The following is a 16113-nucleotide window of genomic DNA, read 5'->3' on the forward strand; positions in this document are numbered from 1 at the left end:
ATAATTAACATGCAATAGTCATTTACAGTCAAAAAATTAAACATAAAAAAATTACAATTTCTGACCATCTGGAGAAAGTTCGACAGGTCACTGTTTTTCATCAGAAAATGGATTTTTTGGACTGTAGAAAAATGTATACAAAATGTCATTTGGATTGAGACTCATGTTGAATTACTACTTTTTAAAGCCTCAATGTGACCAAAACTGCCATTTTTACAGACTTTTTCTCCTACTCAAAAGCTTCTATTTCGACCAATTTCAGGCATTTAAATGACTCTAAACACACTTATTTTAGTTACAAAAGTGATAATTCACATGCAAAAGTCATTTACAGTCAAAAACTTACACAATAAAAAATTACCAATTCTGACCATCTGGAGAAAGTTTGACAGGTCACGGGACACTATTTTTCATCAGAAAATTGATTTTTTTTACTTTAGAAACATTTATTCAAAATGTCATTTGGACTGTGTCTCATGTTGAATAACTACTTTTTAAAGCCTCAATGTGACCAAAATTGCCATTTTTACAGACTTTTTCTCCTCCTCAGAAGCATCTATTTCGACCAATTTCAGGCATTAAAATGACTCTAAACACACTTATTTTAGTTACAAAGTGATAATTCACATGCAATAGTCATTTACAGTCAAAAACTTAAACAATAAAAAATTACCAATTCTGACCATCTGGAGAAAGTTCGACAGGTCACGGGACACTATTTTTCATCAGAAAATTGATTTTTTTTACTTTAGAAAAATGTATTCAAAGTGTCATTTGGACTGTGTCTCATGTTGAATGACTACTTTTTAAAGCCTCAATGTGACCACAATTGCCATTTTTACAGACTTTTTCTCCTACTCAGAAGCTTCTATTTCGACCAATTTCAAGCATTAAATGACTCTAAACACACTTATTTTAGTTCCAAAAGTGATAATTCACATGCAATAGTCATTTACAGTCAAAAAATTTAATTTAAAAAAATTACAATTTCTGACCATCTGGCGAAAGTTCGACAGGTCTCGGGTCACCGTTTTTCATCAGAAAATTGATTTTTTGGACTGTAGAAAAATGTATTCAAAATGTCATTTGGATTGACACTCATGTTGAATATCTACTTTTTAAAGCCTCAATGTGACCAAAATTGCCATTTTTAAAGACTTTTTCAGCTACTCAGAAGCTTCTATTTTGACCAATTTCAGGCATTAAAATTACTCTAAACACACTTATTTTAGTTACAATTCTGACCATCTGGAGAAAGTTCGACAGGTCACGGGACACTGTTTTTCATCAGAAAATTGATTTTTTTGCCTTTGGAAAAATGTATTCAAAAGGTCATTTGGATTGAGCCTCATGTTGAATAACTACTTTTTAAAGCCCCAATTTGACCAAAATTGCCATTTTTACAGACTTTTTCTCCTACTCAAAAGCTTCTATTTCGACCAATTTCAGGCATTTAAATGACTCTAAACAAACTTATTTTAGTTCCAAAAGTGATAATTAACATGCAATAGTCATTTACAGTCAAAAAATTAAACATAAAAAAATTATAATTTCTGACCATCTGGAGAAAGTTCGACAGGTCACGAGTCACTGTTTTTCATCAGAAAAATTATTTTTTGGACTGTAGAAAAATTGATTCAAAATGTCATTTGGATTGTGCCTCATGTTGAATAACTACTTTTTAAAGCCTCAATGTGACCAAAATTGCCATTTTTACAGACTTTTTCTCCTACTCAGAAGCTTCTATTTCTACCAATTTCAGGCATTTAAATGACTCTAAACACACTTATTTTAGTTACAAAAGTGATAATTCACATGCAATAGTCATTTACAGTCAAAAACTTAAACAATAAAAAATTACCAATTCTGACCATCTGGAGAAAGTTCGACAGGTCACGGGACACTGTTTTTCATCAGAAAATTGATTTTTTTGCCTTTGGAAAAATGTATTCAAAATGTCATTTGGATTGAGCCTCATGTTGAATAACTACTTTTTAAAGCCCCAATTTGACCAAAATTGCCATTTTTACAGACTTTTTCTCCTACTCAAAAGCTTCTATTTCGACCAATTTCAGGCATTTAAATGACTCTAAACAAACTTATTTTAGTTCCAAAAGTGATAATTAACATGCAATAGTCATTTACAGTCAAAAAATTAAACATAAAAAAATTATAATTTCTGACCATCTGGAGAAAGTTCGACAGGTGACCGTTTTTCATCAGAAAATTGATTTTTTGGGACTGTAGAAAAATGTATACAAAATGTCATTTGGATTGAGACTCATGTTGAATTACTACTTTTTAAAGCCGCAATTTGACCAAAACTGCCATTTTTACAGACTTTTTCTCCTACTCAAAAGCTTCTATTTCAACCAATTTCAGGCATTTAAATGACTCTAAACACGCTTATTTTAGTTACAATTCTGACCATCTGGAGAAAGTTCGACAGGTCACGGGACACTGTTTTTCATCAGAAAATTGATTTTTTTGCCTTTGGAAAAATGTATTCAAAATGTCATTTGGATTGACACTCATGTTGAATATCTACTTTTTAAAGCCTCAATGTGACCAAAATTGCCATTTTTACAGACTTTTTCTCCTACTCAGAAGCTTCTATTTCGACCAATTTCAGGCATTAAAATTACTCTAAACACACTTATTTTAGTTACAATTCTGACCATCTGGAGAAAGTTCGACAGGTCACGGGACACTGTTTTTCATCAGAAAATTTATTTTTTTGCCTTTGGAAAAATGTATTCAAAATGTCATTTGGATTGAGCCTCATGTTGAATAACTACTTTTTAAAGCCCCAATTTGACCAAAATTGCCATTTTTACAGACTTTTTCTCCTACTCAAAAGCTTCTATTTCGACCAATTTCAGGCATTTAAATGACTCTAAACAAACCTATTTTAGTTCCAAAAGTGATAATGAACATGCAATAGTCATTTACAGTCAAAAAATTAAACATAAAAAAATTACAATTTCTGACCATCGGGAGAAAGTTCGACAGGTGACCGTTTTTCATCAGAAAATTGATTTTTTGGGACTGTAGAAAAATGTATACAAAATGTCATTTGGATTGAGACTCATGTTGAATTACTACTTTTTAAAGCCTCAATGTGACCAAAACTGCCATTTTTACAGACTTTTTCTCCTACTCAAAAGCTTCTATTTCAACCAATTTCAGGCATTTAAATGACTCTAAACACACTTATTTTAGTTACAATTCTGACCATCTGGAGAAAGTTCGACAGGTCACGGGACACTGTTTTTCATCAGAAAATTGATTTTTTTGCCTTTGGAAAAATGTATTCAAAATGTCATTTGGATTGAGCCTCATGTTGAATAACTACTTTTTAAAGCCCCAATTTGACCAAAATTGCCATTTTTACAGACTTTTTCTCCTACTCAAAAGCTTCTATTTCGACCAATTTCAGGCATTTAAATGACTCTAAACAAACTTATTTGAGTTCCAAAAGTGATAATTAACATGCAATAGTCATTTACAGTCAAAAAATTAAACATAAAAAAATTACAATTTCTGATCATCTGGAGAAAGTTCGACAGGTCACGAGTCACTGTTTTTCATCAGAAAATGGATTTTTTGGACTGTAGAAAAATGTATTCAAAATTTCATTTGGATTGAGACTTATGTTGAATAACTACTTTTTAAAGCCTCAATGTGACCAAAATTGCCATTTTTACAGACTTTTTCAACTACTCAAAAGCTTCTATTTCTACCAATTTCAGGCATTAAAATGACTCTAAACACACTTATTTTAGTTACAAAAGTGATAATTCACATGCAATAGTCATTTACAGTCAAAAACTTAAACAATAAAAAATTACCAATTCTGACCATCTGGAGAAAGTTCGACAGGTCACGGGACACTATTTTTCATCAGAAAATTGATTTTATTTACTTTAGAAAAATGTATTCAAAATGTCATTTGGACTGTGTCTCATGTTGAATGACTACTTTTTAAAGCCTCAATGTGACCACAATTGCCATTTTTACAGACTTTTTCTCCTACTCAGAAGCTTCTATTTCGACCAATTTCAAGCATTAAATGACTCTAAACACACTTATTTTAGTTCCAAAAGTGATAATTCACATGCAATAGTCATTTACAGTCAAAAAATGTAATTTAAAAAAATTACAATTTCTTGACCATCTGGCGAAAGTTCGACAGGTCTCGGGTCACCGTTTTTCATCAGAAAATTGATTTTTTGGACTGTAGAAAAATGTATTCAAAATGTCATTTGGATTGACACTCATGTTGAATATCTACTTTTTAAAGCCTCAATGTGACCAAAATTGCCATTTTTACAGACATTTTCTCCTACTCAGAAGCTTCTATTTCGACCAATTTCAGGCATTAAAATTACTCTAAACACACTTATTTTTTTGTAACAATTCTGACCATCTGGAGAAAGTTCGACAGGTCACGGGACACTGTTTTTCATCAGAAAATTGATTTTTTTGCCTTTAGAAAAATGTATTCAAAATGTCATTTGGATTGAGCCTCATGTTGAATAACTACTTTTTAAAGCCCCAATTTGACCAAAATTGCCATTTTTACAGACTTTTTCTCCTACTCAAAAGCTTCTATTTCGACCAATTTCAGGCATTTAAATGACTCTAAACAAACTTATTTTAGTTCCAAAAGTGATAATTAACATGCAATAGTCATTTACAGTCAAAAAATTAAACATAAAAAAATTACAATTTCTGATCATCTGGAGAAAGTTCGACAGGTCACGAGTCACTGTTTTTCATCAGAAAATGGATTTTTTGGACTGTAGAAAAATGTATTCAAAATTTCATTTGGATTGAGACTCATGTTGAATAACTACTTTTTAAAGCCTCAATGTGACCAAAATTGCCATTTTTACAGACTTTTTCTCCTACTCAGAAGCTTCTATTTCTACCAATTTCAGGCATTAAAATGACTCTAAACACACTTATTTTAGTTACAAAAGTGATAATTCACATGCAATAGTCATTTACATGAAAAAAATTAAACATAAAAAAATTACAATTTTTGACCATATAGAGAAAGTTCGACAGGTCACGAGTCACTGTTTTTCATCAGAAAATTGATTTTTTTTACTTTAGAAAAATGTATTCAAAATGTCATTTGGACTGTGTCTCATGTTGAATGACTACTTTTTAAAGCCTCAATGTGACCACAATTGCCATTTTTACAGACTTTTTCTCCTACTCAGAAGCTTCTATTTCGACCAATTTCAAGCATTAAATGACTCTAAACACACTTATTTTAGTTCCAAAAGTGATAATTCACATGCAATAGTCATTTACAGTCAAAAAATTTAATTTAAAAAAATTACAATTTCTGACCATCTGGCGAAAGTTCGACAGGTCTCGGGTCACCGTTTTTCATCAGAAAATTGATTTTTTGGACTGTAGAAAAATGTATTCAAAATGTCATTTGGATTGACACTCATGTTGAATATCTACTTTTTAAAGCCTCAATGTGACCAAAATTGCCATTTTTAAAGACTTTTTCAGCTACTCAGAAGCTTCTATTTTGACCAATTTCAGGCATTAAAATTACTCTAAACACACTTATTTTCGTTACAATTCTGACCATCTGGAGAAAGTTCGACAGGTCACGGGACACTGTTTTTCATCAGAAAATTGATTTTTTTGCCTTTAGAAAAATGTATTCAAAATGTTATTTGGATTGAGCCTCATGTTGAATAACTACTTTTTAAAGCCCCAATTTGACCAAAATTGCCATTTTTACAGACTTTTTCTCCTACTCAAAAGCTTCTATTTCGACCAATTTCAGGCATTTAAATGACTCTAAACAAACTTATTTTAGTTCCAAAAGTGATAATTAACATGCAATAGTCATTTACAGTCAAAAAATTAAACATAAAAAAATTACAATTTCTGATCATCTGGAGAAAGTTCGACAGGTCACGAGTCACTGTTTTTCATCAGAAAATGGATTTTTTGGACTGTAGAAAAATGTATTCAAAATTTCATTTGGATTGAGACTCATGTTGAATAACTACTTTTTAAAGCCTCAATGTGACCAAAATTGCCATTTTTACAGACTTTTTCTCCTACTCAGAAGCTTCTATTTCTACCAATTTCAGGCATTAAAATGACTCTAAACACACTTATTTTAGTTACAAACGTAATAATTCACATGCAATAGTCATTTACAGTCAAAAACTTAAACAATAAAAAATTACCAATTCTGACCATCTGGAGAAAGTTCGACAGGTCACGGGACACTATTTTTCATCAGAAAATTGATTTTTTTGCCTTCAGAAAAATGTATTCAAAATGTCATTTGGACTGTGTCTCATGTTGAATGACTACTTTTTAAAGCCTCAATGTGACCACAATTGCCATTTTTACAGACTTTTTCTGCTACTCAGAAGCTTCTATTTTGACCAATTTCAGGCATTAAAATTACTCTAAACACACTTATTTTAGTTACAATTCTGACCATCTGGAGAAAGTTCGACAGGTCACGGAACACTGTTTTTCATCAGAAAATTGATTTTTTTGCCTTTAGAAAAATGTATTCAAAATGTCATTTGGATTGAGCCTCATGTTGAATAACTACTTTTTAAAGCCCCAATTTGACCAAAATTGCCATTTTTACAGACTTTTTCTCCTACTCAAAAGCTTCTATTTCGACCAATTTCAGCCATTTAAATGACTCTAAACAAACTTATTTTAGTTCCAAAAATGATAATTAACATGCAATAGTCATTTACAGTCAAAAAATTAAACATAAAAAAATTACAATTTCTGATCATCTGGAGAAAGTTCGACAGGTCACGAGTCACTATTTTTCATCAGAAAATGGATTTTTTGGACTGTAGAAAAATGTATTCAAAATTTCATTTGGATTGAGACTCATGTTGAATAACTACTTTTTAAAGCCTCAATGTGACCAAAATTGCCATTTTTACAGACTTTTTCTCCTACTCAGAAGCTTCTATTTCTACCAATTTCAGGCATTAAAATGACTCTAAACACACTTATTTTAGTTACAAAAGTGATAATTCACATGCAATAGTCATTTACAGTCAAAAACTTAAACAATAAAAAATTACCAATTCTGACCATCTGGAGAAAGTTCGACAGGTCACGGGACACTATTTTTCATCAGAAAATTGATTTTTTTGACTTTAGAAAAATTTATTCAAAATGTCATTTGGACTGTGTCTCATGTTGAATGACTACTTTTTAAAGCCTCAATGTGACCACAATTGCCATTTTTACAGACTTTTTCTCCTACTCAGAAGCATCTATTTCGACCAATTTCAGGCATTAAAATTACTCTAAACACACCTATTTTAGTTCCAAAAGTGTTAATTCACATGCAATAGTCATTTACATTAAAAAAATTAAACATAAAAAAATTACAATTTCTGACCATCTGGAGAAAGTTCGACAGGTCACGGGACACTGTTTATCATCAGAAAATTGATTTTTTGTACTGTAGAAAAATGTATTCAAAATTTTATTTGGATTGTGTCTCATGTTGAATAACTACTTTTTAAAGCCCCAATTTGACCAAAATTGCCATTTTTACAGACTTTTTCTCCTACTCAAAAGCTTCTATTTCGACCAATTTCAGGCATTTAAATGACTCTAAACACACTTATTTTAGTTCCAAAAGTGATAATTAACATGCAATAGTCATTTACAGTCAAAAAATTAAACATAAAAAAATTACAATTTTTGACCATCTGGAGAAAGTTCGACAGGTCACGAGTCACTGTTTTTCATCAGAAAATGGATTTTTTGGACTGTAGAAAAATGTATTCAAAATATCATTTGGATTGAGACTCATGTTGAATATATACTTTTTAAAGCCTCAATGTGACCAAAATAGCCATTTTTACAGACATTTTCTCCTACTCAGAAGCATCTATTTCGACCAATTTCAGGCATTAAAATTACTCTAAACACACTTATTTTAGTTACAATTCTGACCATCTGGAGAAAGTTCGACAGGTCACGGGACACTGTTTTTCATCAGAAAATTGATTTTTTTGCCTTTGGAAAAATGTATTCAAAATGTCATTTGGATTGAGCCTCATGTTGAATAACTGCTTTTTAAAGCCCCAATTTGACCAAAATTGCCATTTTTACAGACTTTTTCTCCTACTCAAAAGCTTCTATTTCGACCAATTTCAAGCATTAAATGACTCTAAACACACTTATTTTAGTTCCAAAAGTGATAATTCACATGCAATAGTCATTTACAGTCAAAATATTTAACTTAAAAAAATTACAATTTCTGACCATCTGGAGAAAGTTCGACAGGTCTCGGGTCACCGTTTTTCATCAGAAAATGGATTTTTTGGACTGTAGAAAAATGTATTCAAAATGGTATTTGGATTGACACTCATGTTGAATATCTACTTTTTAAAGACTCAATGTGACCAAAATTGCCATTTTTACAGACTTTTTCTCCTACTCAGAAGCATCTATTTCGACCAATTTCAGGCATTAAAATTACTCTAAACACACTTATTTTAGTTCCAAAAGTGATAATTAAGATGCAATAGTCATTTACATTAAAAAAATTAAACATAAAAAAATTACAATTTCTGACCATCTGGAGAAAGTTCGACAGGTCACGGGACACTGTTTATCATCAGAAAATTGATTTTTTGTACTGTTGAAAAATGTATTCAAAATGTTATTTGGATTGTGTCTCATGTTGAATAACTACTTTTTAAAGCCCCAATTTGACCAAAATTGCCATTTTTACAGACTTTTTCTCCTACTCAAAAGCTTCTATTTCGACCAATTTCAGGCATTTAAATGACTCTAAACACACTTATTTTAGTTCCAAAAGTGATAATTAACATGCAATAGTCATTTACAGTCAAACAATTAAACATAAAAAAATTACAATTTTTGATCATCTGGAGAAAGTTCGACAGGTCATGAGTCACTGTTTTTCATCAGAAAATGGATTTTTTGGACTGTAGAAAAATGTATTCAAAATGTCATTTGGATTGAGCCTCATGTTGAATAACTACTTTTTAAAGCCCCAATTTGACCAAAATTGCCATTTTTACAGACTTTTTCTCCTACTCAAAAGCTTCTATTTCGACCAATTTCAGGCATTTAAATGACTCTAAACAAACCTATTTTAGTTCCAAAAGTGATAATGAACATGCAATAGTCATTTACAGTCAAAAAATTAAACATAAAAAAATTACAATTTCTGACCATCTGGAGAAAGTTCGACAGGTGACCGTTTTTCATCAGAAAATTGATTTTTTGGGACTGTAGAAAAATGTATACAAAATGTCATTTGGATTGAGACTCATGTTGAATTACTACTTTTTAAAGCCTCAATGTGACCAAAACTGCCATTTTTACAGACTTTTTCTCCTACTCAAAAGCTTCTATTTCAACCAATTTCAGGCATTAAAATGACTCTAAACCCACTTATTTTAGTTACAAAAGTGATAATTCACATGCAATAGTCATTTACAGTCAAAAACTTAAACAATAAAAAATTACCAATTCTGACCATCTGGAGAAAGTTCGACAGGTCACGGGACACTATTTTTCATCAGAAAATTGATTTTTTTTACTTTAGAAAAATGTATTCAAAGTGTCATTTGGACTGTGTCTCATGTTGAATGACTACTTTTTAAAGCCTCAATGTGACCACAATTGCCATTTTTACAGACTTTTTCTCCTACTCAGAAGCTTCTATTTCGACCAATTTCAAGCATTAAATGACTCTAAACACACTTATTTTAGTTCCAAAAGTGATAATTCACATGCAATAGTCATTTACAGTCAAAAAATTTAATTTAAAAAAATTACAATTTCTGACCATCTGGCGAAAGTTCGACAGGTCTCGGGTCACCGTTTTTCATCAGAAAATTGATTTTTTGGACTGTAGAAAAATGTATTCAAAATGTCATTTGGATTGACACTCATGTTGAATATCTACTTTTTAAAGCCTCAATGTGACCAAAATTGCCATTTTTAAAGACTTTTTCAGCTACTCAGAAGCTTCTATTTTGACCAATTTCAGGCATTAAAATTACTCTAAACACACTTATTTTAGTTACAATTCTGACCATCTGGAGAAAGTTCGACAGGTCACGGGACACTGTTTTTCATCAGAAAATTGATTTTTTTGCCTTTAGAAAAATGTATTCAAAATGTCATTTGGATTGAGCCTCATGTTGAATAACTACTTTTTAAAGCCCCAATTTGACCAAAATTGCCATTTTTACAGACTTTTTCTCCTACTCAAAAGCTTCTATTTCGACCAATTTCAGGCATTTAAATGACTCTAAACAAACTTATTTTAGTTCCAAAAGTGATAATTAACATGCAATAGTCATTTACAGTCAAAAAATTAATCATAAAAAAATTACAATTTCTGATCATCTGGAGAAAGTTCGACAGGTCACGAGTCACTGTTTTTCATCAGAAAATGGATTTTTTGGACTGTCGAAAAATGTATTCAAAATTTCATTTGGATTGAGACTCATGTTGAATAACTACTTTTTAAAGCCTCAATGTGACCAAAATTGCCATTTTTCCAGACTCTTTCTCCTACTCAGAAGCTTCTATTTCTACCAATTTCAGGCATTAAAATGACTCTAAACACACTTATTTTAGTTACAAACGTAATAATTCACATGCAATAGTCATTTACAGTCAAAAACTTAAACAATAAAAAATTACCAATTCTGACCATCTGGAGAAAGTTCGACAGGTCACGGGACACTATTTTTCATCAGAAAATTGATTTTTTTGACTTTAGAAAAATTTATTCAAAATGTCATTTGGACTGTGTCTCATGTTGAATGACTACTTTTTAAAGCCTCAATGTGACCACAATTGCCATTTTTACAGACTTTTTCTGCTACTCAGAAGCTTCTATTTTGACCAATTTCAGGCATTAAAATTACTCTAAACACACTTATTTTAGTTACAATTCTGACCATCTGGAGAAAGTTCGACAGGTCACGGGACACTGTTTTTCATCAGAAAATTGATTTTTTTGCCTTTAGAAAAATGTATTCAAAATGTCATTTGGATTGAGCCTCATGTTGAATAACTACTTTTTAAAGCCCCAATTTGACCAAAATTGCCATTTTTACAGACTTTTTCTCCTACTCAAAAGCTTCTATTTCGACCAATTTCAGCCATTTAAATGACTCTAAACAAACTTATTTTAGTTCCAAAAGTGATAATTAACATGCAATAGTCATTTACAGTCAAAAAATTAAACATAAAAAAATTACAATTTCTGATCATCTGGAGAAAGTTCGACAGGTCACGAGTCACTGTTTTTCATCAGAAAATGGATTTTTTGGACTGTAGAAAAATGTATTCAAAATTTCATTTGGATTGAGACTCATGTTGAATAACTACTTTTTAAAGCCTCAATGTGACCAAAATTGCCATTTTTACAGACTTTTTCTCCTACTCAGAAGCTTCTATTTCTACCAATTTCAGGCATTAAAATGACTCTAAACACACTTATTTTAGTTACAAAAGTGATAATTCACATGCAATAGTCATTTACATTAAAAAAATTAAACATAAAAAAATTACAATTTCTGACCATCTGGAGAAAGTTCGACAGGTCACGGGACACTGTTTATCATCAGAAAATTGATTTTTTGTACTGTAGAAAAATGTATTCAAAATGTTATTTGGACTGTGTCTCATGTTGAATAACTGCTTTTTAAAGCCCCAATTTGACCAAAATTGCCATTTTTACAGACTTTTTCTCCTACTCAAAAGCTTCTATTTCGACCAATTTCAGACATTTAAATGACTCTAAACAAACTTATTTGAGTTCCAAAAGTGATAATTAACATGCAATAGTCATTTACAGTCAAAAAATTAAACATAAAAAAATTACAATTTCTGATCATCTGGAGAAAGTTCGACAGGTCACGAGTCACTGTTTTTCATCAGAAAATGGATTTTTTGGACTGTAGAAAAATGTATTCAAAATTTCATTAGGATTGAGACTTATGTTGAATAACTACTTTTTAAAGCCTCAATGTGACCAAAATTGCCATTTTTACAGACTTTTTCTCCTACTCAGAAGCTTCTATTTCTACCAATTTCAGGCATTAAAATGACTCTAAACACACTTATTTTAGTTACAAAAGTGATAATTCACATGCAATAGTCATTTACAGTCAAAAACTTAAACAATAAAAAATTACCAATTCTGACCATCTGGAGAAAGTTCGACAGGTCACGGGACACTATTTTTCATCAGAAAATTGATTTTTTTGACTTTAGAAAAATGTATTCAAAATGTCATTTGGACTGTGTCTTATGTTGAATGACTACTTTTTAAAGCCTCAATGTGACCACAATTGCATTTTTACAGACTTTTTCTCCTACTCAGAAGCTTCTATTTCGACCAATTTCAAGCATTAAATGACTCTAAACACACTTATTTTAGTTCCAAAAGTGATAATTCACATGCAATAGTCATTTACAGTCAAAAAATGTAATTTAAAAAAATTACAATTTCTTGACCATCTGGCGAAAGTTCGACAGGTCTCGGGTCACCGTTTTTCATCAGAAAATTGATTTTTTGGACTGTAGAAAAATGTATTCAAAATGTCATTTGGATTGACACTCATGTTGAATATCTACTTTTTAAAGCCTCAATGTGACCAAAATTGCCATTTTTACAGACATTTTCTCCTACTCAGAAGCTTCTATTTCGACCAATTTCAGGCATTAAAATTACTCTAAACACACTTATTTTTTTGTAACAATTCTGACCATCTGGAGAAAGTTCGACAGGTCACGGGACACTGTTTTTCATCAGAAAATTGATTTTTTTGCCTTTAGAAAAATGTATTCAAAATGTCATTTGGATTGAGCCTCATGTTGAATAACTACTTTTTAAAGCCCCAATTTGACCAAAATTGCCATTTTTACAGACTTTTTCTCCTACTCAAAAGCTTCTATTTCGACCAATTTCAGGCATTTAAATGACTCTAAACAAACTTATTTTAGTTCCAAAAGTGATAATTAACATGCAATAGTCATTTACAGTCAAAAAATTAAACATAAAAAAATTACAATTTCTGATCATCTGGAGAAAGTTCGACAGGTCACGAGTCACTGTTTTTCATCAGAAAATGGATTTTTTGGACTGTAGAAAAATGTATTCAAAATTTCATTTGGATTGAGACTCATGTTGAATAACTACTTTTTAAAGCCTCAATGTGACCAAAATTGCCATTTTTACAGACTTTTTCTCCTACTCAGAAGCTTCTATTTCTACCAATTTCAGGCATTAAAATGACTCTAAACACACTTATTTTAGTTACAAAAGTGATAATTCACATGCAATAGTCATTTACATGAAAAAAATTAAACATAAAAAAATTACAATTTTTGACCATATAGAGAAAGTTCGACAGGTCACGAGTCACTGTTTTTCATCAGAAAATTGATTTTTTTTACTTTAGAAAAATGTATTCAAAATGTCATTTGGACTGTGTCTCATGTTGAATGACTACTTTTTAAAGCCTCAATGTGACCACAATTGCCATTTTTACAGACTTTTTCTCCTACTCAGAAGCTTCTATTTCGACCAATTTCAAGCATTAAATGACTCTAAACACACTTATTTTAGTTCCAAAAGTGATAATTCACATGCAATAGTCATTTACAGTCAAAAAATTTAATTTAAAAAAATTACAATTTCTGACCATCTGGCGAAAGTTCGACAGGTCTCGGGTCACCGTTTTTCATCAGAAAATTGATTTTTTGGACTGTAGAAAAATGTATTCAAAATGTCATTTGGATTGACACTCATGTTGAATATCTACTTTTTAAAGCCTCAATGTGACCAAAATTGCCATTTTTAAAGACTTTTTCAGCTACTCAGAAGCTTCTATTTTGACCAATTTCAGGCATTAAAATTACTCTAAACACACTTATTTTAGTTACAATTCTGACCATCTGGAGAAAGTTCGACAGGTCACGGGACACTGTTTTTCATCAGAAAATTGATTTTTTTGCCTTTAGAAAAATGTATTCAAAATGTTATTTGGATTGAGCCTCATGTTGAATAACTACTTTTTAAAGCCCCAATTTGACCAAAATTGCCATTTTTACAGACTTTTTCTCCTACTCAAAAGCTTCTATTTCGACCAATTTCAGGCATTTAAATGACTCTAAACAAACTTATTTTAGTTCCAAAAGTGATAATTAACATGCAATAGTCATTTACAGTCAAAAAATTAAACATAAAAAAATTACAATTTCTGATCATCTGGAGAAAGTTCGACAGGTCACGAGTCACTGTTTTTCATCAGAAAATGGATTTTTTGGACTGTAGAAAAATGTATTCAAAATTTCATTTGGATTGAGACTCATGTTGAATAACTACTTTTTAAAGCCTCAATGTGACCAAAATTGCCATTTTTACAGACTTTTTCTCCTACTCAGAAGCTTCTATTTCTACCAATTTCAGGCATTAAAATGACTCTAAACACACTTATTTTAGTTACAAACGTAATAATTCACATGCAATAGTCATTTACAGTCAAAAACTTAAACAATAAAAAATTACCAATTCTGACCATCTGGAGAAAGTTCGACAGGTCACGGGACACTATTTTTCATCAGAAAATTGATTTTTTTGACTTTAGAAAAATTTATTCAAAATGTCATTTGGACTGTGTCTCATGTTGAATGACTACTTTTTAAAGCCTCAATGTGACCACAATTGCCATTTTTACAGACTTTTTCTGCTACTCAGAAGCTTCTATTTTGACCAATTTCAGGCATTAAAATTACTCTAAACACACTTATTTTACTTACAATTCTGACCATCTGGAGAAAGTTCGACAGGTCACGGGACACTGTTTTTCATCAGAAAATTGATTTTTTTGCCTTTAGAAAAATGTATTCAAAATGTCATTTGGATTGAGCCTCATGTTGAATAACTACTTTTTAAAGCCCCAATTTGACCAAAATTGCCATTTTTACAGACTTTTTCTCCTACTCAAAAGCTTCTATTTCGACCAATTTCAGCCATTTAAATGACTCTAAACAAACTTATTTTAGTTCCAAAAGTGATAATTAACATGCAATAGTCATTTACAGTCAAAAAATTAAACATAAAAAAATTACAATTTCTGATCATCTGGAGAAAGTTCGACAGGTCACGAGTCACTGTTTTTCATCAGAAAATGGATTTTTTGGACTGTAGAAAAATGTATTCAAAATTTCATTTGGATTGAGACTCATGTTGAATAACTACTTTTTAAAGCCCCAATTTGACCAAAATTGCCATTTTTACAGACTTTTTCTCCTACTCAAAAGCTTCTATTTCGACCAATTTCAGGCATTTAAATGACTCTAAACACACTTATTTTAGTTCCAAAAGTGATAATTAACATGCAATAGTCATTTACAGTCAAAAAATTAAACATAAAAAAATTACAATTTTTGACCATCTGGAGAAAGTTCGACAGGTCACGAGTCACTGTTTTTCATCAGAAAATGGATTTTTTGGACTGTAGAAAAATGTATTCAAAATATCATTTGGATTGAGACTCATGTTAAATATATACTTTTTAAAGCCTCAATGTGACCAAAATAGCCATTTTTACAGACATTTTCTCCTACTCAGAAGCATCTATTTCGACCAATTTCAGGCATTAAAATTACTCTAAACACACTTATTTTAGTTACAATTCTGACCATCTGGAGAAAGTTCGACAGGTCACGGGACACTGTTTTTCATCAGAAAATTGATTTTTTTGCCTTTGGAAAAATGTATTCAAAATGTCATTTGGATTGAGCCTCATGTTGAATAACTGCTTTTTAAAGCCCCAATTTGACCAAAATTGCCATTTTTACAGACTTTTTCTCCTACTCAAAAGCTTCTATTTCGACCAATTTCAAGCATTAAATGACTCTAAACACACTTATTTTAGTTCCAAAAGTGATAATTCACATGCAATAGTCATTTACAGTCAAAATATTTAACTTAAAAAAATTACAATTTCTGACCATCTGGAGAAAGTTCGACAGGTCTCGGGTCACCGTTTTTCATCAGAAAATGGATTT

The sequence above is a fragment of the Triturus cristatus genome, chromosome 8 (assembly GCF_964204655.1).
Source record: "Triturus cristatus chromosome 8, aTriCri1.1, whole genome shotgun sequence".
Taxonomy (NCBI): domain Eukaryota; kingdom Metazoa; phylum Chordata; class Amphibia; order Caudata; family Salamandridae; genus Triturus; species Triturus cristatus.